Source organism: Neophocaena asiaeorientalis, unplaced genomic scaffold (genome assembly GCF_003031525.2).
Source record: "Neophocaena asiaeorientalis asiaeorientalis breed wild unplaced genomic scaffold, Neophocaena_asiaeorientalis_V1.1 scaffold234, whole genome shotgun sequence".
Classification (NCBI taxonomy): domain Eukaryota; kingdom Metazoa; phylum Chordata; class Mammalia; order Artiodactyla; family Phocoenidae; genus Neophocaena; species Neophocaena asiaeorientalis.
Genome location: NW_020172270.1, coordinates 291,574 through 313,849, shown reverse-complemented (window position 1 = coordinate 313,849; position 22,276 = coordinate 291,574). Strand labels below are relative to the sequence as shown.

General features: G+C 41.9%; 1 protein-coding gene across 1 annotated transcript in view; it reads left to right on the top strand.

The window, feature by feature from the left end:
* DCX (doublecortin) overlaps positions 1–22,276 on the top strand; it is a 107,590-nt gene that overhangs the window by 42,575 nt on the left and 42,739 nt on the right. The window lies entirely within an intron of this gene.

Below are 22,276 nucleotides of genomic sequence, written 5' to 3'. Positions count from 1 at the left end.
TGCCTGCCGGCTGAACAGAGCTTCCAAAGCTTTGAACTTGATTTACCAGCCATTCATAGGTTTTCTGATGGTGACAAAAGAAGTACTGTTCTGTTTTCAGCTGTCACCGTGCTTCCTCTTAAGCCTCAGCTACAGAGTTTACTACTGGACACCGATCTGCTGCCCTGCCCAGAGCATGCCACTCTCTTCCACTTGCCAACAAACTAGTATTATCTAGCCTGATAGAAATGAGTGGCCCAATAAGGGAGACTGAAGGGTAAGATGGCTCTGTGTGATGCTGCCTTACTTAGGAAGAAAATGGGCTCTGATGAGCATAAAAAGCCACCTTGAATAGGGTATCGATAATTGTCCAATTTAATGGGATTTTCATTAGAAGGAAGAGTAGCACATTGTAGCTTGAGTGAGCCCTGCCCGTTCTCTGGTTCTGTGGAGATGTTAATCATGCAGCTCCTGGCAAGTCTGTCAGAGCTGAAGCGGATGATGTAACTGATTTTCCAACAAGCCCTTTGTCTGAGTGACTGCAGCACTCAGACAGCTGCAGAACAGAGCACCAGGGAGCTGAATGTGTTAATGGGAAAAAAAGCGCTTCCCCTAGTTCTTTCTTCCAGAGGGATGTTGTCACTGGGAGCTTTGTGTGTTGTTCAGGACAGTGGCTGGTCTTATTGCTGGTGTTTCTCAAAGTCACCATGGAAAGGGCATTATTAGGAACACAACAGATACAAATGCTCACGCCAAGGTGTATGGACCAGCAATGTTGGGCTGCTGAGATATTTAAGATTTTGTGTCTTTGGGTCAGAGGTCCCGTGTCTTGATTTGGACCCTGTAGCTGAACAAATTATAAATAATAGGTAAATATATATAATACATAATACAATGTGCATGTAATAAATATATAGCATTTTTGAGCTCTTACTATGTGTGTCAGGCATAGAGAAGGAACTGTGGTGGTTAACAGTGTGGGAGTGTGGTCTTTAAAATCAAAGCACTTTGGGATTATATTCTGGCTCTCCCAATTACTGGCCGTGTGATTCTAGGCAAGGTACATACCCTTTCTAAGGCCCTTTTCCTATCTGTCATGGGGCTCCTAACTGTAGGGAGGATTAGATGAGATAATCCATGCAATTAGCTTAGTGTCTAGCCAATTGTAAGCATGTTAACTTAATAAACGTTAACTTTATTACTAATTTATTTATATTATCTCATTTAGGTCTTCCAGTCAACCTGGTGTGATAGCTATTATTATGATCCCTATTTTATAGGTGAGGAAACAGGGGTTCATAGAGGTTAACTCGCCTAACATCTCACAAATAGCAATTGGTTGAGCTGGACTTGGCCTCAAGCTAGCTGACTCCAGAGCTGTTAACCGACAAGCTCTGCTGCCTCAGTTACAAAGGGCTGGGGAGCTGGAATTTGTGTGTCTCTCCTTAAGGGGTTCTCCTCCGTACCTACAAAGTGAAATTGTCTGGAAAAAATCAGAACAGAACACTGATTGACCCTCAGGGGTGGGGGTGAGTGTTTACTGGGAAGATGCAAGAGGGGTTTTTCTGTATCTTGATAAGGGTTTGTACTATACAGGTGTCTGCATTTGTCAAAATTCATCAAATGGTACATTTACAATTTATACATTTCACTGTATGTAAATGTTATCTAATAAAAAGGAACCTGAAACAAATATTGAACTCTAATTAATTATATGCTTGCAGAAGTGTTTAAGGGTGACATGTACTGATGTCTACAACCTATTGAAATGTATCAAAAGATAAGATGGGTTGATAGAGGGACAGGTATATGATAAAGCAGTATAGCAGACGCTAATTGTAGACTCTAGGTAATACAGACTGTATTGTGTGTTTGAATATCTTCATGATAAACTGTTGGAAAAATAAATTAGAATCACTTGGGGAGCTTTTTAAAAAATACTGATGCATAGGATCCCCTCAGAGCTTCAGAAGTAAATTAGTCTGGAGTAGGGGGCCCAGGTGTGGGGTTTTTTTTTAAAACTCCTAAGGTGAATCTAAAGGGCCTTTAAAACAAACACAGTGTACTCGGGACTCTCAAAGCCAATTCACGTGTCCCTGGGTCCAAAACTGAAAGTGTCCTGATGATACGTCAGTCAGTGATAGCCCAACCCTCCTTCTCACTTGTATATCTCCACTCCCTACCCTCTACCCCTAGCTTCAAACATTTCCTCTAACTGAAAGCAGCACTAGGAAGAACTGTAATGAACAGTGTCAGCTAAATTATAGGTGGAAGCCACCTGCCTCTCCCACCCACTCCCATCCACTAGATCATTGCCCCAGGTTCTGCCCCATCTAGGCCTCCACTTAACAGCTGCCGGAGAGGCTGAGTGGTAGACCAGACAGGGTTGAGCACAGGGTGTGGGATCATGGAAAAGAGAGCTCAATGTTGCCTGGATTTAAGCCTTTGTCTTGTTGCCTCTTGTTTGTAAGGAGCTGTCTGGGATTGTTATCAACAAGCATTATTTAGGTTTCTTGTAGAGGACCGGAAGCCCCAGGATCCCAGAGTTTCAGCCTGTGGGCTCTCCTAAGTGCACTTAGCATATATTTTCTGCCAACCCTACTCAGGATTTATTTCTCCCCCTCTCTCTCCCCCAACGCCCTCTCTCCTCCCTCTCTCTCCCCCATCCCTCCCTCTCCCTGTCTGTCTCCCTCTCCCTCTCTTCCCCCCTATTCAAGTTTCATGGATCTATAATGGCATATATGTGGGAAGGAACTCATGTCGTAAATGACCCATAAGTTAAAGTGCCATAAAAATAGTTCCTTCTGCAGTCAATGTGCCAGGGGTCACAGGCTGCTGATTCAGCTGAGAAGCAGTGAAGCGGGTCTTTTTATCATTGATGTAACTCATGGATGGGATTGTAGCTCCCCTGCATATGGAAGGCATTTCTGCCAGGAGAAGCAGAGACTCTTTAATTAGACTGACATATGGCCAAATAAGGGTTATGTGAAATTTGTGTCAGACTATAGTGGAATCATTTCGGGAACCAGTGTAGTCACCAGTGTAGTTCAGAGGGAAATGAAATTAGAGCCATATGCTAGATCAAGTGAAAATAGCTACTCCTGGAGTCTCCAACATGTAGGTAGGTGTAGTGTTCTAATATCTAAACCTACTAACTTGGCCTGGCCAGAAACAAAGTTGAGTAGAAAAAATAAATTTGCTTTTAATGGCTCCTTTCTACTTCCAAGCACCACGTATCCTGTTAGCATTCCTGGCAACCTAGATTCTCCCAGTGCCTTGGGCCTGCCCTACTCCAGAAATATACTGTGGTCCAGGGTTTTCTAAAAGATGGTAGACGTTCCACCTGTGGAGCATGGTATTTTTATGGCTTTCCTAGATAAGCATTTCAAATTCTAATAGTTTAGATGTATTAGAAAAAATGGCACACCAATCCTAGTACTTCATCAGTATTACCGCTAAGGATGAGGCTAATTTCTATAGACAAAAAATAGTCATTTTTAAAAAAAGTATATGTGGAGATGGCAAAAATTATAAAGGTGGTACTCAAATGACTGAAGATTAGTAAAGCCTGCTATCGACCAGTGGTTTTCAGTCTGAGGTGACCACCCTCACCCCCAGCAATGGGATATTTGGCAATGTCTGGAGATGGTTTTGGTTGTCACAACTTGGGGGGGAGGGGTGCTACTGGCATCCAGCAGGTATAGACTAGGGATACTAATAAGCATACTAAAGTACATAGAGCAGTTCCCCCACCCCTGCTAAGAAAGAATCATCTGGTCCCAAATGTCAGTAGTGCTAAGGTTGAGAAACTGCTATAGACCAGTGCTTCTCAGCAGTGCATGTGAGTCACAGAGGAATCCCGTCGAAGTGCAGCTTCTGATTCAGGAAGTCTGGGGTGAGGTCTGAGATTCCTACTTCTGACAAGCCCTTAGGTGATGCCCGTACTGCTGTTCCATGGACCACACGTTGAGTGACGAGGACCTGTAACTTCCCTCTTTATCCCTCTACCACCTGCTGCCTATTTAGAGTTCCAGTCTCTCAAGCCTCTACTCAGGGTTTGGTTATTCTGAGAGACTACTAAAGAGTAATGGCTGAAAATAGATTAATGTGTTTCTTGCAATTAGCAGGGCCATCAAAGTCTTAAACCAAAGATTAATTGGGGTGATAATTTCAGGAGCTAAGCATAGCTGAAAAGAGAGATGCATTTTGCTCTGGGGTACTGTTTTGGAGAATAGACAGAATTTTCAGTAGAAGCCAGGTGCACCAGGGCTGGGTTTGTAGAAGCTGTTTTATTCATTTTCATATGCCTGGTACTCAGCAAAGTGCCAGGCTCAAAGTATCAGTAGATGCCCAAAATGTGTTTGCTGAACCAACTGACAAGTTATCCATAGCTCTGTAGATGGCTGTTAGAGCAGCAAAGGAAGGTATCTACTGGGGCGGACCACTGTTGTGAACCTCTTCAAGGCCAGAAAAGAATGCCCTTCGGCATCTTTCCATTTGAACGGGTAGCATTAAATTGGATGCATCCTCCTAGGATATACTTCTTACCCCCTGGATGGCAGCACGATCATTTAGAAAGTTTCTTGTTCTCAGTCTCCTTTGTGGTAAGTTAGAAATCTATATAGCACACGGTGAGTGTGGTATGTGGTGGGAGGGTACTTTACCTGTTCCTTTGTCAGAAAGGAAGCTTTGCAGTAAGGACTGAAGACCCAAGACCTAGGAGAAGGAACTGGGCCAAAGAGGGGAATTATCCAGCTGTGCTGGCTTAATCTGTCAGTGTACCTCTTCGCATTACCTTTGACTCTTGGAAACGTGTGCTAATAGATTATGTGATTTGAGGTGTACCAGCCATGGGGCCACCACTGCGCCACATGTTCCCTTTCGTGGACCTGCCACATACTTGAAAAGCACCCCTTTGGGGACCATCCCCTTGGATAATGCAGGTTTTCTAAAAGTTCCTATTAAAATATATGGAACTGTATATAGATATAGTAGATTGGTTGGTTGCCTAGGGCTGGGGAGATTGGAGGGAATGGGGAGTGACTGCTAATAGTTACAAGGTTTCTTTTTGGAGTGATGAAAGTGTCGTAAGATTGTGGTCATGGTTGCACAGCTCTGTGAATATGTTAAACCCATTGAATTGTATACTTTAAATGGGTAATTGTATAGCATGTGAATTATATCTCAATAAAGCTGTTATAAAGATATATAAATACATGGGTTAAATTAGGAGATACAGATTAAGAGATAACTGGGGGAACCCTGGAGAACCGCATGGGAGGGGAGAAGGGGTGGTTCCATCAACAGGGAAGGAGACATTGAAACAGATACAGGGTAGGAATTGGGATTCTTCAGTTTTCAGCTCTCCATAAACCTATTTCTACTCTCTTGAATCCAATTGTTATCAAGTTGTCCAATGCTAGATTCATAGCAGCCAGGAAATATTTGAATGCGGGGAACAAAGAGAGCCAGGTCCCCTAAGATAAAATAATCATGGCATAATTAATAAAGCATAGGGTTTGGCACTGTCCCTGTGGTTCTGGAAGCTCTTTAAATTAGATCAAGCCATTGGGACCATGTTGCTTCCTACAGAGAGCTGCAGGACCTGAGGCCTGAGAAAAATGGATTTTTTTCCCCATTGAAATGGAGACTATGGTTTTGGAAGAGGCGATGTTAAAACCACAATTATCTCATATAGCCTTGTGGCCAAAGGCTCCAAAACCACAGAGGGAGAACCCCTGTCTCTCCACAGGGGCTTTCCATGAACCCACCGTAATTTTAATAGTTTGGCATGTCACGATTGAAGCATAAATAGCAGGGCCACTTCAATAAATCTGTTTAAGAAAATAGAAATGGCAGGGCCTGGGACCTAGAACCCCTATTCCTAGGGCTGAGCTCATGCTAATTGAACACACAAGTAGTACGGTTTTAAACGTGGTAAAGAGCTCTCTCCCACCCTCCAACTTGTGGCTTGAAATGCCTTGGAAGGAAAAATAGCACATTTAGCTACTATCAATGTTTACATCTTGCTATGAATAAAGGGTCTTGGGAGTAGGGCATGATCCTTTGTCCATCTCAGGAAAAGAATGGCCCAGCACTGGGGGAAGGGAATGACAATTAGGAGTTTGGGGGCTAACAAAACAAACTGGTCGGGGCTTCCCTGGTGGCGCAGTGGTTGAGGGTCCGCCTGCCGATCGATGCAGGGGACACGGGTTCGTGCCCCGGTCCGGGAAGATCCCCCATGCCGCGGAGCAGCTGGGCCCGTGAGCCATGGCCACTGAGCCTGTGCGTCCGGAGCCTGTGCTCCACAACGGGAGAGGCCCACGTACCGCAAAAAAACCCAAAAAACTGGTCTTTTTCTCAATTTTGCCCTAGGCTTCCTCTATCTGTGACTGTGACCAGTAATTTTTGGACTTGGAAATATAAATTAAGAAGGGGCTATTACTGAGACCCAGTATTGTGAGTCTGCCTCCAGGGGCCACTGAGTGACTTACTACACAGCACATTGTTTTTTATTTGTCACTCCCTTAGGCCCCATTAGTGCCAGAGAAACCCAGGACAAAGGAAAGACTACTAGAAGACAAAGAAAATAGGCATTCCGTAGAGGTTTTAAATATGTATTTCACAGCAAAGAATTATCTCTATTGGACACCAGCTGGCCTGTGACTGACCCTAGGTACCATAAAACCCCAAATTTCAAGAAAGCATTGTGAAAACTCCTCCGATTGAACTCATCTTGCTCTTTAGAGGACAGTGGGTTATTTACAAGGCATAATGATATCCTGCCATGTTCCCGTTCCTGCTAAGAAGAGATTTTATCATCTCTCCAGATTTCACACCAGGGTCAGTCTCACTTGGCTCTGTTTTCTTTGTGTCTGCAGATCTCAAATTGTCAGGGAACATCTTGTCAGGAAAAGGCCAGATGGGCAGGCAGGGAAGTGATCCAGCCCCTGAGGAAATAAAGTGCTCAGCCTAGCTCTACTCCCTCAGGGAGCCAGAGTGAGGGGCCTGACAGACAGTGACGCAGGAGGAGGTACCTCCAACTTAGCTCAGAGCTGCAGAAACCTGGGCCACAGGAGAGCATTTTTGCAGTGTAGGGAGCAAGAAATTCTAATTTCCATGTTGCAAGCTAACAGGATGAAATCTGATACCACCCTCCCTATGCTCTGGAAATGAACTCAGTCCTCTCTTTGAATTGGGGTCTCCTTGCCACAGAGCCTCACAATGCAATTTTCACTCCCAATACCCCGTAGAAGGCAAAGTGAAATACCGAGAGCATAAGCATGGCTAGTGATACATGGGCTAATTAAGGGCTCAAACTGAAAGGAGCTCTCACTATTTTTACATTTCGATTCCTGAGGGATGTTTTTCTCTGGCGATTATGTGGCAAATAGATTTTAGACTAAACCATTCCAGAGTCATTTTGGCATCCTCAACACCTAGCAGTGTTTGATATGTGGTGCTCAGAAAACGTGTCTTTAAAGAGTAAGCCTGACTACTGGCATTAACCTCTCCTTATCCATTTGGCATATAAGCATAGGGGACTCTGTCTCTTGACCTCATCAGGCAGATGCCATCCCCTCCGTGGCCTCTGAATTGATTATGCCCTGGGAGCCTGGAAAATGTCTACATAAAACAGACAGGAAGAGGGAAGCATTGTTAGCCAAGCAACGGTGCTTCTGATTGTTCTGAGAGCTGATCCTGGGGTGAGATCAAGTTGGCTTCCTCTTCTCAGCCTTGGCCCTTAGCCCGGTGGTTTTGACCCACAGCTGTGTCTCCGGACTGATTACTTTCTACAGTCTTATTGGGTTTCCTGATTACTATCCCTGTTCCATGACCCATGATCTGAACATTAGTCCACAGATGTCAGGGGAAGAGGCTTGGCTTTTACTGTCTAATTGCTTTAGTGGTGATAAGTCAGAGTACAGTTCCGGGTTAAGGAATCCCAAGTCAACTTACCTAGAAAAGGAAGAGTCAGAAAGCAAGGTCAGATTATCAAGGCCAGGGTTGAGATGCACAGACCAGAATCTGAGAGTAGAATAGAGACAACACACAGGCATTAAGTTTGGAAACATGGGGTAGGTTATGAAGATTCATATCATAACCTTATGCTAATGACGTATTCAATCAGTGGTTCTCAATCAGGGGTGATTTTGCCAGGGGCCATTTCATAATGTCTGGACATACTTTTGATTGTTGCAACTGCAGGAGTGCTACTGCCATTTAGTGGATAGTGGTCGAGGATGCTGCTAAACATCCTACAATACACAGGACAGCCCCCCATAGCAAAGAATTATCCAATTCAAATGTCTGTATTAAAGGCACAAGATACAAATTATAGATCACAACTGTATGAAATATTAAAAAAAGACTGGAAGGATACACGTCGTAGTTTTAACAGGGGAGTGTCTGGGTGGCAGAATAATGCATCTTTTCTCTTTTCTCTGGTTTATAAATTTTCTAATACAACTATGTTGCCTTTAAATTTTTAAATTAATTACATAAATAATATGTGAACACATTCTGCTCATAAAATATTACAGTATTACAGATAAGACTGAAGACATCCTTGGCCAACCTAGCTTCTTCCACCTCAGTCCCCTTCCTAGACGTAACAAGTTTTGTGGATATGACTTTTCAGAGTTTTACTACACATTTATACATATTATGTGCAACTATGGAAATATATCTACTATATCATTGTTTTTTACAGTTTCACAGTATAGTATTCTGTAGTTTATCTGTTTCCCTACCGCTGAACATTTAGTTTGCTTCCAGTCTGGTGCCATTATGACAGATGCTGCATTGTACATGTCTCCTTGAACATGCTTGCCAGCGTTTCCAAAAGTGGGTAAGGCTATGAAAATTGCTGGGTTATGAAAAACACACATTTAAAATTTGATCAGCTACTACCAGTTGCCTTCCAAAGAGTCCACAAACTTAATTTCCTGAAAACCTCACCAACACTTGATATTTACTTTGTTTTTCACATTTGCCCATCAGATGGTTGATAAATAGTATCTTTCTTTTGTTTTAATTTGCATTTCCCTTGTTACTGCTGAGATCGAGCACCTCTTCATGTATTTGTTGAACCTGTCATAACTTCTCCACAGTGGTGTTCACATCCCTTGCTCACTTATGTATTATAAGACCTTTCCAATAGTTTTTTTAAAACAGGAGAGAGCAGAATCAGGTTGTATAAAAACACAGAAGTCAGTCTACCCAGTGTCTTGTCTGCCCATCCTACCTAAGACAGATCCTGAGTCCCACCTAGACCAAAATGACCCTTTCTTGCCATCATTGAGAACCCAGGAAAGCAGCTATATTAGGAAACAAATTAGCCAGGCCCATTCTCACCACTGTTCTGTATTTCCCTGGACTGTGAGTCTGCTGTGCCAGCATCTTGACACTGAATAGCCAGCAGGTACTGCCAGTCAGATTCGCTCTAGTCAAATACAAATCTGATATGTGATGAAGCATAAAGGACCATGAAAGGCAGCGTGTGAACTGAATGTTATCTGCTGCCCGTGCAAATGGCAATTAGGACCATTAAATTTCAGTTAATCTTCATTAAGAACATCTGTTGTCTAGCCCACATGCGAAAACCAAAGATGGGTTGGGTGATTGTGACCACTCCAAATAAGTAGTTGTATCAACTGGTTTCTTGCCCCGCCCCAAAGTAGATGTAAGGCTTCTTCAAGACTCTTGGGCATTATTTGAAACCCGAGTGCTTGTAAGCTATGGCCCTTTGTGGTGAAGAAGGTGATTGATTAGTCCTAGTGAATTTCAGGATGGCAAGTGGGTTCCAGAGACTCAACCAAAACTGGCCCTTGGCCTTTCTGGTCCCCTCCATCTCTTTTGGTTGCCCCATCCCATACACCCTGCTACTGTGTCCCCTGGGGCCCTGATCTCTGCCAGAGGCCTGTGACTATAAAACATTTCAAATCACTGCTACCGACATGTTGCTTAACTGCCACCCTTCTGCCTCACACACGCAGGACATCTCCTGCCTTATCACTCTCCCAGTTGGCTTGTATCTGTGATGGAGCAGACCATTCTCACCGGTTCCAAAGAGGTATCAGGAGAAGGGCAAGGCCTTCTGAGTTTAGGCAGGTTAAGTTCTTCCTGACCATCAACTACTATGGTGATGGTCTTTTCTAAGTCAGTGGGGGTGGGGGGTGAGGTAGGGAGGTAGATAGGTAGACAAGTAGTCTAAATTATGTTCCTTTGTGTATGTATCATGTATCTCACCTTGGTAGCCTTACCACAGTTGTAATTTTCCATTTGTTTGGGTGACTGTTTGGTCAATACCAGTCTGCCCTACCAGCCTGTAAGCAACATGGGTGCCCAAACCGTGTCTGTTTTTGTTTACCAGTATATCTCCAGCACTTAGCATGCCACATAGGTGCTAAATAGAATTTGTTGACTGAAAAACCAGACAGTTGTGGCTCTGATGTTCTTAAAATGAAGAAAAGCCAGGTATTCAGGCAGGAGTACGGGAAGAGGCATTTGTGAGGGGTAGGGCATCTCACCATCTCTCTACTCTTACCACAGGGAGACATCTCACCATGTGAGTCCACCTTTGTATAAGGCTGTCCCTAACCACAGCTATCCCCTGAACCTGCCAACAGTGCTTTCATCTAGGATGGGGAATGAATTTCCTACCTTTGATAGTTTACTATTTTCCTGTGATCTCAAAGCCACTGTTCTCTCCTTGGGACCTTGGGGTAAAATTGTGCCAGTAAGTTGTGGAGCTGAGATGGCGGGGGAACTGAGTAGCTTGGAGACTGTATTTCCATTAAAATTGAAACAAGGACATACCAGTACATTTCTTGTATCATAACTGCTCCTGGAATCTGCCAATATATCACTCAGTGCCTCTCAAAGAGAACTGACGTGGAAGGAGAAAAGGATGAAGGCTGATGCAAAGATGCTGGAAATGGAACAAAGTCGGCGTTTTGAACAAACTTTGACTCAAACTGATTCTAGAGAATTATTATGAACTGAAGTAGTGATGCTTTCTCCACCTCTTCTCACCTATCCCATTTTAACTCTTCAAACCCTGCTCTTTTCCCACAATCCCTCTCTTGACCTCTTATCTATTACCCTGAATTCTTGCAAGGCCTTCCTTATATTTCTGCCCATCGACAGCAAAAATAAGATTCTAAGTGAACCCCCAGCCTCTCCCATGTGACCCAGGATCCTGATGCAGAAATGAGGAGCAAGCTGAAATCATGAATGCTTTTACCACATCAGCTCCACAGTTGCTACTAACTGGAATAACTTTTACTCATAAAACCCAGAGATTTCCAGGGAGACCATTTCTAATCCTATAAACTCAAGACGTAGATAAAGCAGTTGGCTTGGGTATCACTAATTTCATTTTCATGCTTATGTTTGCCATCATTCATTGAGGGACAAAAACAAGTCAGCTATGATATGGGTCAACCCTGGATTAGCATTGTGTATTGTAGCCGTAAATTTTACTGTAAATGAAATGTACAGACGATCTGAAGTCAGTTATAGAGGAAACAAGAAGCTACGAGTGAACCTTTGATGGAAAATAACTTGTTTCTTTCCTTAGTTGGGTATTTGGGATTGGTTTGTTTTTCACATTTTATAAGGAGATAGTTCCCAATAGGCCTGAAGATTGGATTTATAATAACAGTTTAGGAACTTAGGTGAAATTAATAAAACCAAACTTCAAAATGTATAAAAATGAGAGCAAGAGTTTGAAGTCTAGCTATTTTAAAGATGCTGACAATTTCCCCTTTTAGAAGCATGAAACATTTTAGGGCCGAAGAGTAAACAATATGGAGTCACCCAGTCTCATCTACCATGCAAAGTAAAAACTCTCTTACCAGTGATCTTTGAAACTCTGAACATCTCTGGATCAAGAAACTCATTGCTTTTTATTGTCTTTAAGAAAAAAAAAAACACATAATATGTTAGTCCATTATCATTTTTAGGTGATTCGAGCAATCCAAAAGCCTACAGAGAATATGTAACAGGAAGTCCTGTTCTCCCCTCTTCCACTCCTCCCTTCTCCCTTCAGAGGTGACCATTGTTAACTGTTCCCTGTAGCCCCTTTTTTATACATTTATATCCATGGTTCTCAGAGCGATGTTGCCCCCCAGGGGACATTTGGCAGTGTTTGGAGGCATTTTTGGTTGTCGTGGCTGGAGGTAAGATGCTTCTGGCACCTAGTTGGTTGAAGCCAGGGATGCTGCTCAACATCCCACGATGCACAGGACAGCTCCTCACAAAACAAGAATGATCTGGCCCCAAATGTCAATAGTGTCAAGATTGAGAAACCCTGGTATATGCATAAAGATGGAGGTGGAGATTATAAATATAACTTTTCATCATAAAGAAATAGGATCACAATCTCCATTTTTCTGTGTTCTGCTTTCGTACCATTTCGAACTCTTCCATGTGAGTACATATACGTATATTTCCACTGCATTCCTTTTAACAGTTGCATAGTATTCTCTAGTACAGATATATTGTAGTTTATTAAACAGTCCCCTGTTGGTGGACATTTAGGTTGGTTCCAATTTTTGCAATTACATACAATACTGCAATAAGCATCTTTGTACATATATCATCTATTAGGTAGATTCTTAGAAGGAGAATTACCTAATCAAAGATTATGTGTATTTTCTGTTTTGATAATTCTGACAAATTTCCCTCCCAAAAGGCTTTATAAATGTATATTCCTATCCACAGTGTTTAAGAATGCTGTTTTCTCATACCTCAGCAACACTTTTATTAATCTTTTAGATTTTTACCAGTCTTATGGGTAAAAAATTATATGTAATTACTGCTGTAATTTGCATTGCTCTGGTACTATCAAGATTGAGTGAACATGACTTTTGGTCATTTAAAATTAATTAACTACTTAACGGAATAATTACCTGCTTATTTACTTTGCCTATTTTTCTATTGGATTTGTTCTTTTTAAAATTTTTATATGATGTATTTTGGAAGGTAATCCTTTGCTGACTACATTGCCAATATTTTCCATCTTATAGCTTGTATTTTAGATTTATTTACTGTCTTTTTTGTAGAAAATTAAAATATTTTAATTTTGGCATAATCAAATTTATTATTCTTGGGCTTCCCTGGTGGTGCAGTGGTTGAGAGTCCGCCTGCCGATGCAGGGGACACGGGTTCGTGTCCCGGTCCGGGAGGATCCCACGTGCCGCAGAGTGACTGGGCCCGTGAGCCATGGCCGCTGGGCCTGCGCGTCCGGAGCCTGTGCTCTGCAGTGGGAGAGGCCACAGCAGTGAGAGGCCCGCGTACCGCAGAACAAACAAACAAACAAATTTATTATTCTTTTATCTTATGGCTGCTGTGCTTTGGGTCTTGCTGAAGAAGGCCTTCCTTACCCAAAGATGATAAAAAAAAAAACATTCTTCTATATTTTCTTCAAACATTCTTGTTTTTTTTTTCTTCTATGTTCATCTCTTTTTTGTGTGTTTTTGGTGTGAGCTGGGGGGAGGGGTCTACCTTTTTTCCAAATAGATAGGCAAGGTCTCAATGAAATTTATGAAATAATTGCTTCTTTCTTTATTGATAAGAAATTTCATCTTAACTATCAGTTCATCTATAATCTCTGTTATATGGACTTATTTCTCTCGGTTCCTGGCCTAATATTACCCTGTTTAAAATACTCTATTCTATTTTGATGTCTGATGTTGTAAGTCCCCACTTCTCAGGATTTTTCCTTCCAAATATCATTCGCTATTCTTGTACATTAGAATCAGGTTGTGAGTTTTCATAAATGTTCAGTTGAGACTTTTATTGGGATTGCTTTGAATTTTATATCTATGTTTAGTGAGATTTGACATTTTTATAGTATTTTTAAAATGAAAATATCTTTATTCTCTTCAATAAAGACTTGTATAGTTTTCACCAAGTAGGTCCAATGCATTTCTTGCAGATTTATTCCTAGATATCCTATAATTTTGCTTGCTTTTGTAAATGGAATGCTTTTACTATAACTTTTATTTTGTAATTGACTATTTCTGGAGTACAGGAAAACTATTATTTTTGTATGTTGATCTTGTATGTGGCCACCCTGCTGAACTATCTTTCTGGAGCAAATGTCTTTTTAGTTAATTTTCTGGAATTTTCTGAGTAGACAGTCATACAGTATGAAAATAGTGATAATTTTTTCTTTTACTTTGCAAAATTTATACCTCATTTTCTACCCTTATTGTATTCTCATTACTTTGTAAGCCTACATGTTTAAAAGTTGCTTCTTATAAGTCAAAATCTCTTCTGAGTTTTTTTGTCCAGTAGTTTCAGTTCAGTTTTTTAGAGCCAAACGGAGTAAGATAAACCCTTCTTCGACAGGATAACCCTTCAAATATTTGAATATGTTTATCATGCGCCCCACATCTTCAGGTTTCCAAGATAAGCAACTCTGTCATCTTCAATATATATACCTTTCCCACCCAGAGTCATCTTTTTTTAAATGCACTCCATTTTGTAAATGTCCCTCTCAAATCGTGATGTCCAGAGTGGAAGAGAGTTCAGATGTTGTCTGACCATTGCAGAGCATACAGAAACTATAGATTCCAATGTTAGAGCTAAATGGTTTTGAAATATTTTGTTTGCAGTGGAAGCCTTTTATTAATGAACTCTTAGACAGAACCCTAATCCTTAAAACAGTTAAGAGTGAAGTTTCTCTTGTTGAAATGAAAGGAGGGTGAGAGGTTATATAGAACCTTTATCATTTCAACTTCCTTTTTGTTCCCCAAGGTAGCCAGCCCAAGGAGAATCCCGAGGATCTGAAGAACATAGTTTGAAAACCATGCATTGAGTCCAACTCCTTCAAATACGATGTGGCCCAGAGATGAGAAATGACTTACTGAGATCACACAGTTACTTAGCAAAACTGACAGAACTAAACTTGGGTCTCAATTTCCATTCCAGAGATCTTTACACTATGTCATACTCTTCCTTACTATTAACCCCACCCCACCTTAATGACTCATATTAATCTTAGGATCACTACCAAGCGTAAAGTGGATAGCTAGTGGGGAGCAGCCGCGTGGCACAGGGAGATCAGCTCGGCGCTTTGTGACCGCCTGGAGGGGTGGGATAGGGAGGGTGGGAGGGAGGGAGACGCAAGAGGGAAGAGACATGGGAACATATGTATATGTATAACTGATTCACTTTGTTATAAAGCGGAAACTGACACACCATTGTAAAGCAATTATACTCCAATAAAGATATTAAAACAAAAATCTTAGGATCAACTAAAATCCTAGGGCCACTGTTAATATCCATTTTGTTCCATCTTATACAGTTGAATTTTGGAAATCTGTATTTATTAGGTTTTATATTTATTAAATGTGTTAAATATACTCTCTCCTAGAACTCAAAGGAGCATTAGAAATCTTTTGTCTTGGCCCATTAGTCCTTCCTTTAAAAAACTTTCTAAATCTTGATTCTGTCGTCCAACATCAATCAGTTTCTTTTGGCAGGGCCATTCAAGTAAGACTCTAACTCGTACTGACATTCAACCCCTAGTTCTTCAATTTGCCAACAAATGTATAACGAAGACCTAATTTCAAAAACTTCAGACTTGCATTTTTTTTTATGGTTCTTCTCCTCCCTTACCTGGAGAATTCCTACTCATCTACTGAGACCCATTTCAATTGTCACCTCCTCTGTGATGTGTTACTGGGTCCACATTCCTCATCCTTGAAGCAGTGTTGACAGGTCCCATTTCTATACAATAGAATTGTAATAACTAACATACTTCCTCTGTTATTTTATGAATTCCTTTAGGGTCTTATGTGTTCTTTGCATCCCCAGGACCTGAGCCTAGGATGGCAGGTGGACTATGGTGGCCACCTACGGAGGAAGACTGTGAGGTCGGGTAGGAACTCAGTGGCAAGAGCGCTGTGAGGAGTTAATGATTTCTGCCATGAGCTCAGGAGACAAGTATTTTGCCAACCCTGGCCCAGGGCATAGTCAGTACTCAAAATATGTTTTTAAATGTATTTTTGCACCCGTACCCTGAGATGTCTAGTAACTTTATCAAAAGGAAAATAAGCTGGGCATGGCTTGTGTCAACCCTTGTTTGTGTCTACTGATCATAACTTCTCTTGAGTGTTCACAAACAATATTCTAATAACCCTTTTTAGATATTTTTTCCTGGGTATCAGCATCGAGTTAATTATTGGTTTATATTTTCTGAGATATACTTCTTCCCCTTTTCAAAAAAGTAGGACAACATTTCCTTGTCTTTAGCCTTTTGGCGCCTCTTCCATTTTCCAAGAACTTTCCAGGTGGTGGTGACTCATTTGGAGAAAATGGCCCCTTTCACTCGGACCTTTCAACAGCATTGTTTGTAATGGTCAGGGGCCATGACTAGGAGAGCTGTTTCTTGGAAAAAGTCTATTTGAATTGGGCAAATCAGAGGCTGAAGTCAGGATGGCCAATAAATGTGTTATTGACAGAGGCCTGGCCTAGAAAGACAGCCAAGTCTAGGGAGGCAGTTTTCTCTGAACCATGGCCCAGCAAGCATTTTAGATGGCTCTTCCTGTCTCTCTTCCCTTCCCCTTCTCTTGGCTACATGTTCTTCTCTTGCTCTAGTTTGTCTCCTCTGAGCTGAATTTGGATGGCTAAAGTGTAACCTCAGCACAAAAATGACCAGAAGAATGCACATCTGCCCTTGAGTTCCGGATGAGGACCTAGGTCAGTGACTGTTAGTGACAGAGATAATAAACAAAACAATTTCAAGAAATTGCAGATATTAGATTAATGATAGATACACTTCAGCTGTCTATATGTGAAAAAGAGAGGATATCAGCTGTGTCGACACACAAAAAATACAGTAAAATGATTCATTAGAATACTAAAAGCAACCGATTTTTTTGTGAATCTACCATGTGCCCAGTCCTGTGCTAGACACTGGGTGGATGCAAAGACATGATCCTGAAGATGTTGCAATAATTCTTAAAAATCTTCTACCTTAATAAGAGAATGACATATAGCCAATATCTGGTGTTTGGTCTTATTATTTTTTTAAAGCCTTTTCTTTAACAAGATTGGAACCAAAATATGATTGAATTTTTTAAAAGGCTAACCTTCAATAACCGAAAAATGAAATTCATCTCAACTCTCTGTTCCAACTATGTGTTAATTAAATGACCCTTGATCTACTGTACATGCAAAGAAAATGACATTGCTATGACTGCAGCTTGTCTCCCCACCCAGTACTGTGGGTTGCTTTGTAGAAGCTGCAGCAAGCCTGGTTTCTGCTGGGACTGGGAAATCTCATCATGCAGGTTCAGTCTAGCTCAGGTTCTTGTCCCTTCAGTGTGGATCTTACCACCTATTTGGTAAGAGGTACAGTGAGAAGTGGGCCTTCAGCCCTCCAAGGGGTTGTGTCCTGTTGCTATAAACCATCAAAAGCCTGACTGCTGATCCCAGCAGCTCATGCAAGGGACAAATGTAAACAGGAGCTGCTTTGCTCTCAGTGGAAAGGTTTGATTTGAGCTCCTTCCAGGCGATCACACTGGCTGCCATTTTATACAGTCTATTTCTGTCTTCCTGTACACATCCCTCAATTTGCATTCCTGCTTAAACTTGCCACTAGTCCTGGCTCTCTGTGTGGTGGAATGGATTTGAAGAGGAGGAAAGAAAGGCTTTTTGTGAGGAGGGGGAGAATACAGGACTTTCACTAGCTCTTCCTCCCGGATGTCTTCAGAGAAGCATTTTGTCTCCTGGCCTCCTTGAGGGTTGTCATAGAAGCTCTCATTTAGTACAGACATCCGCCTTACTTCTTTGTGTATTTGACTTTGAACCAATTTGGCTCATTAAAAAAATGATGATTGGCGTAACGGGAAGATGAATGGCAAGAAGAAGGTGGAAACAGAACTTTAAAGACGGTTTACATGAAGAGAGTGATTTGAAGGGGCCATCAAAAGCCCTCAAATATCTTTCACCAGATCTTAAGGAACATGAGACATCCACCACTTGAGCTTTATTCCTCAGGGTTCAGGGTTCCTCAGGGTCCTCTCTAGGCAATACCTCCAACCCTGGGCGGGATGCAGATTAAGCTCTGAACACTCTAGCATGATTTAGCTTATCAGAAATTTGCAGTCAACTGATTGTTTCCCAGCAACCAGTTGGCCTTCCTTGCCAGTACATTTGACTTGGATGATTTCCCCCGTTCTTAAGGGAAACTAATTTAATTGTGTAAGTTCGCAATCTTACAGGCTCAAAAAGCAATTGGTATGAGTCAAAACTTGGAATGGCTAAGCAGTTTAGATGATCGTATAAACAAGGTCCAAAAGTCAATTTTTCAGGCCATTAAATGTAGGTCAGATGCAAGGAGAGAATTAAATCGTTACAGAAGGGACTCAACCAAGAAATGTCCACCAGACTAGCGGCAGCTCCTTGAGGATGGGAGCTGCGTCTTAATCCCTGACAGTTACCATGGTGGCTGAATTCTCGTGAGCATTCAGTGAATGCTATTCAATAAGTAAACAAATTCAGAACAATTTCTTGACTAAAAGATCGATTCTGGAGTGCATTACCCAGTAATGTTGGAGAGTCCTTTATTGTTGGGATTTTATGAAAGAAGATAGGTACTAATATGCCCAGGATGTGGAAGTAAAGTGTTCTGTAGCGGCAGAGAAAGACGGTGGATTTTCCTTCTAGGCCTTGGGTGCTATGAAATGGTGAAGAGAGTTTGTATTGGGTTCTCTCTCTCTCTCTCTCTCTCTCTCTCTCCCTCTGTGTGTGTGTCTGTCTCTCTTTGCCAAAACCTGATTTACTTTAACAGCTTTTCTATTTTTTTATTGAAATATAGTTGAAAAGACTCAGACCTACTAGAGAATGGGCTTGAGGACACGGGGAGGGGGAAGGGTAAGCTGGGACAAAGTGAGAGAGTGGCATGGACATATATACACTACCAAACGTAAAATAGATAGCTAGTGGGAAGCAGCCGCATAGCACAGGGAGATCAGCTCGGTGCTTTGTGACCACCTGGAGAGGTGGGATAGGGAGGGTGGGAGGGAGGGAGACGCAAGAGGGAAGAGATATGGGGACATATGTATATGTATAACTGATTCACTTTGTCATAAAGCAGAAACTAACACACCATTGTAAAGCAATTATACTCCAATAAAGATGTTAAAAAAAAAAAGGGAAAAAAATAAATAAACTTTACCAGCTTTTCTTGGCCCACCTCATTTCCCCTTAGGTCATACAGCTTTTGCAAAGTAATTATAATAATTTGCATTCATACAGCACTAATACTTTTCAACGCATTTTCATAGGCACTATCTCTTTTTGTTCTAAATTGGGGGAAAAAAACCCTACCATGAAGCAGTCAGAGTAGTATTAGTTCCATTTTTCAGATGAGGAACCTGAGGTATAGAGTATTTGAGTGACTCGCTCATGATCATATAGCAGTGTGTGACTGAAGCAGAACTAGAAGTCAGTCCCAAGTCTCAAAATTCAGGAATGGACGTTTGTTAGGAAAACAGCAGATAGTCCTACTGCCTTCATGGTTATAATCCTCATACTTTTTATATTGTTTCAAATTCCTTCTTTATACTCCATTCTAGGCCTACGAGGCTGACACTTGAGAAATGGCCAAGTCAGACATTATCTCAACTGTGGAGTATCAATTTATCCTCAGCTTTTTTTTCCTTCAAATATGAAGTGCGCGCTTAACTAGATTTATGACAACATTGGGCAGGACATCTTTCTGTCTCTGCTTAAGCCAGCTGACACAGAAGTCTTCTGAAATGTATTGCCCCAGAATGCATCTTCTCTTCCTCTTACAGCTTTCTTTGACAGTCACAGCAGGAGGACCTCTTGTATTGGCTGATAGTTTATTGAGTCCTTTCCTTCCTGGGGCTGGCAACCTTCTCACACAGATTCAAGAGGCAGCAGATCTAGTGTAATTACCAGTCCAAACCCTATTTGGTGTCCCAGAATGGAATGAGTAAGGCAGTGTTGTACTGAAACCATGGATGAAGCTGGACCTCAGAGCCTGGGATGGATGCCAGGACTGGAAGAGCCAAGGACGTTGCAAAAACCAGAGGTCTAGGCAGGCTGTGAGTCATTAACTAAAAAAGCAGTTAGGAATTAGGAAATAAGCTTCTTACTGGGGTTAAAGCAAGGCCAAGGGTCAAAAACTAAATAGCAATGGACAACAGTAACAACAACAGTACTGCTTTAGAAAATGAGATAAAAGTCTGCTTTCGCCCAGAAGCCTGCTAAAATGGAGCTGACTCTAGGGAGTGGCCAGCCTGAGATCCATAGGTGGGAGTAAGAAAGCCATCTTTACAGGTCGGGAGCGGAGAGTGGTGGTCACAGCAAAGGTGCTATCTTGACAGTCGAGAGATGTCCTGGAGCACGGTTTCTCAACCCTGGTACTATTGACATTTTGGTCCAGAGTTAGTTCTTTGTTGTGTGGCGCTGTTCTGCGCATTGCAGGACATTTAGCGGCATCTCTGGCCTCTACCCACTAGATGTCAGTAGCATCCATCCAAGTTGTCACAACCAAAAATGCTTCCAGATACTGTTCAGTGTCCCTTGGGGAGTTAGGGAGAGGTAAAATGGCCCCGGGGTTGAGAACCACCGCTCTAGAAGCTATGGATTGTGAAAGCTTATCGGTCGCAAGCCTTCTAGGGTCCACAGACTTCTGAATTATTTTCGGAGCAGGAAATCTAAGGTAGCAGATATAAGCATCTGTTGGGAAGGTAATCCCATCCTTCCCAAATGTTCTTTCACATCTAGTGCCTGGCTCACCTCTCCCATTAGGCACTATTGCAGTTCCTAAGAATAGTGAACCCTTGGAATTTTCTGGAAATCCTACTTAATTGCAAACTGAAGGGTAGATCTCCTCATGGTTTTCATTCTTGGGACAAATGTGAAAATACTTTTTACTTTGTGCAATTGAGTTCTAAAAGACATGTTAAGTTTCTGTTTTCTTTTTATCTTGAACTTTAATTTCTTCATTTCCGTTCCTTTCCTGCTTTCATTCAACCATATCCTTCACAATGCAAGTATATAGCTGATGGGGTGGGATACCCAGAGGCCAGGAACTGGCAGGAACTGGGCCTAAGAACCCCTGCTCGCAAAAGATATTGTACCCGCTTATCTGTCTTCCACCTCAGCCTTTTTTCTTACCACCTCTCTTAAAAACATGAGGAAGAATTCTGTGCACTCTTTTTCCTCACTGTTGTTCTTGTGGTGGCTTTGCATGTCTGTCAGAAGCAGGAGTCCTCTGAAGGCCTGTCAGAACAGTTTTGTCGACTGAAACATGCTATAGAAAAAGCAACAGGTCTCTTTATATATATTTGATCTTGCAAATCACCTTACCTTGGCTGAACCTCAATTTCCTCATGTGTAAAATAGAACTACCTGTTTGTCTCCATGGTAACTATATGGTTCAAAGGATACAGTGGGGTGAAAGCAGCATGAAACATGTAAAAGCTTTTCCAAATGCAAAATGATATTATTGCTTAATTGTAGTCACGCCTCTTCAATTATTCTTACCCAAGTGTCACGATATCCACTGGATACACGTCATAGTCAAGGCTATAACAACAGTTGCTTTCTCTCGCCTGCAGTGACAGACCTACTCTCTAGGCCCTCCTCTCCAGATCTGCTATCTACTTTCTACCCTATTCCACCCTGCTCTGTGCCCTTGGAGGCTGACCCATATCAACAGGCTACCTTGTCTTCAGGATTCCAGTTGTGTTTGGCCAAAGGGAAGCACTGGCAGGGAGGAGAGGAGTGAGGTTAGGCTATTTATTCCCTGGTACCCTGCCTGCAAGGATGCTGGACATCCCTTCACTGAAGGTCACAGCTCCTATCAGGAAGCTCTCTTCGTATAATTTTCATGTTCTCTCCTCCCTCTGGTTTCTGGTATCTGCTACCTCTCCTCTCTCTTTCAGGCGTAAGGGTGGTAATGGACCCCATTATTACTAGTCCTGGGATACTTAAGCATTTCCTATGGTTTCTTTATATACTGCCCATACTTTTGTAATCAGTTGCCTTTGTTAAACTTTATTCAGTTTATCTACTCTGAGTATGTCGTGTGTTTTTTACTAGCACCCTGACTGATATACTCACCAAATCTCTTCCTTTTCTTCTCCCCTGACGTTTCTATTTTAGTAAAATATATACTTGTAAAGGAGGGGACATTATGTAACGAAATGCAGGAGGTTTATGGCCATTAGTATTCTGTCCAATCACGTTGAGAATTAGCTCCTGAGTCACCACCTCTGAACATCTATAATCAAGCTGTATG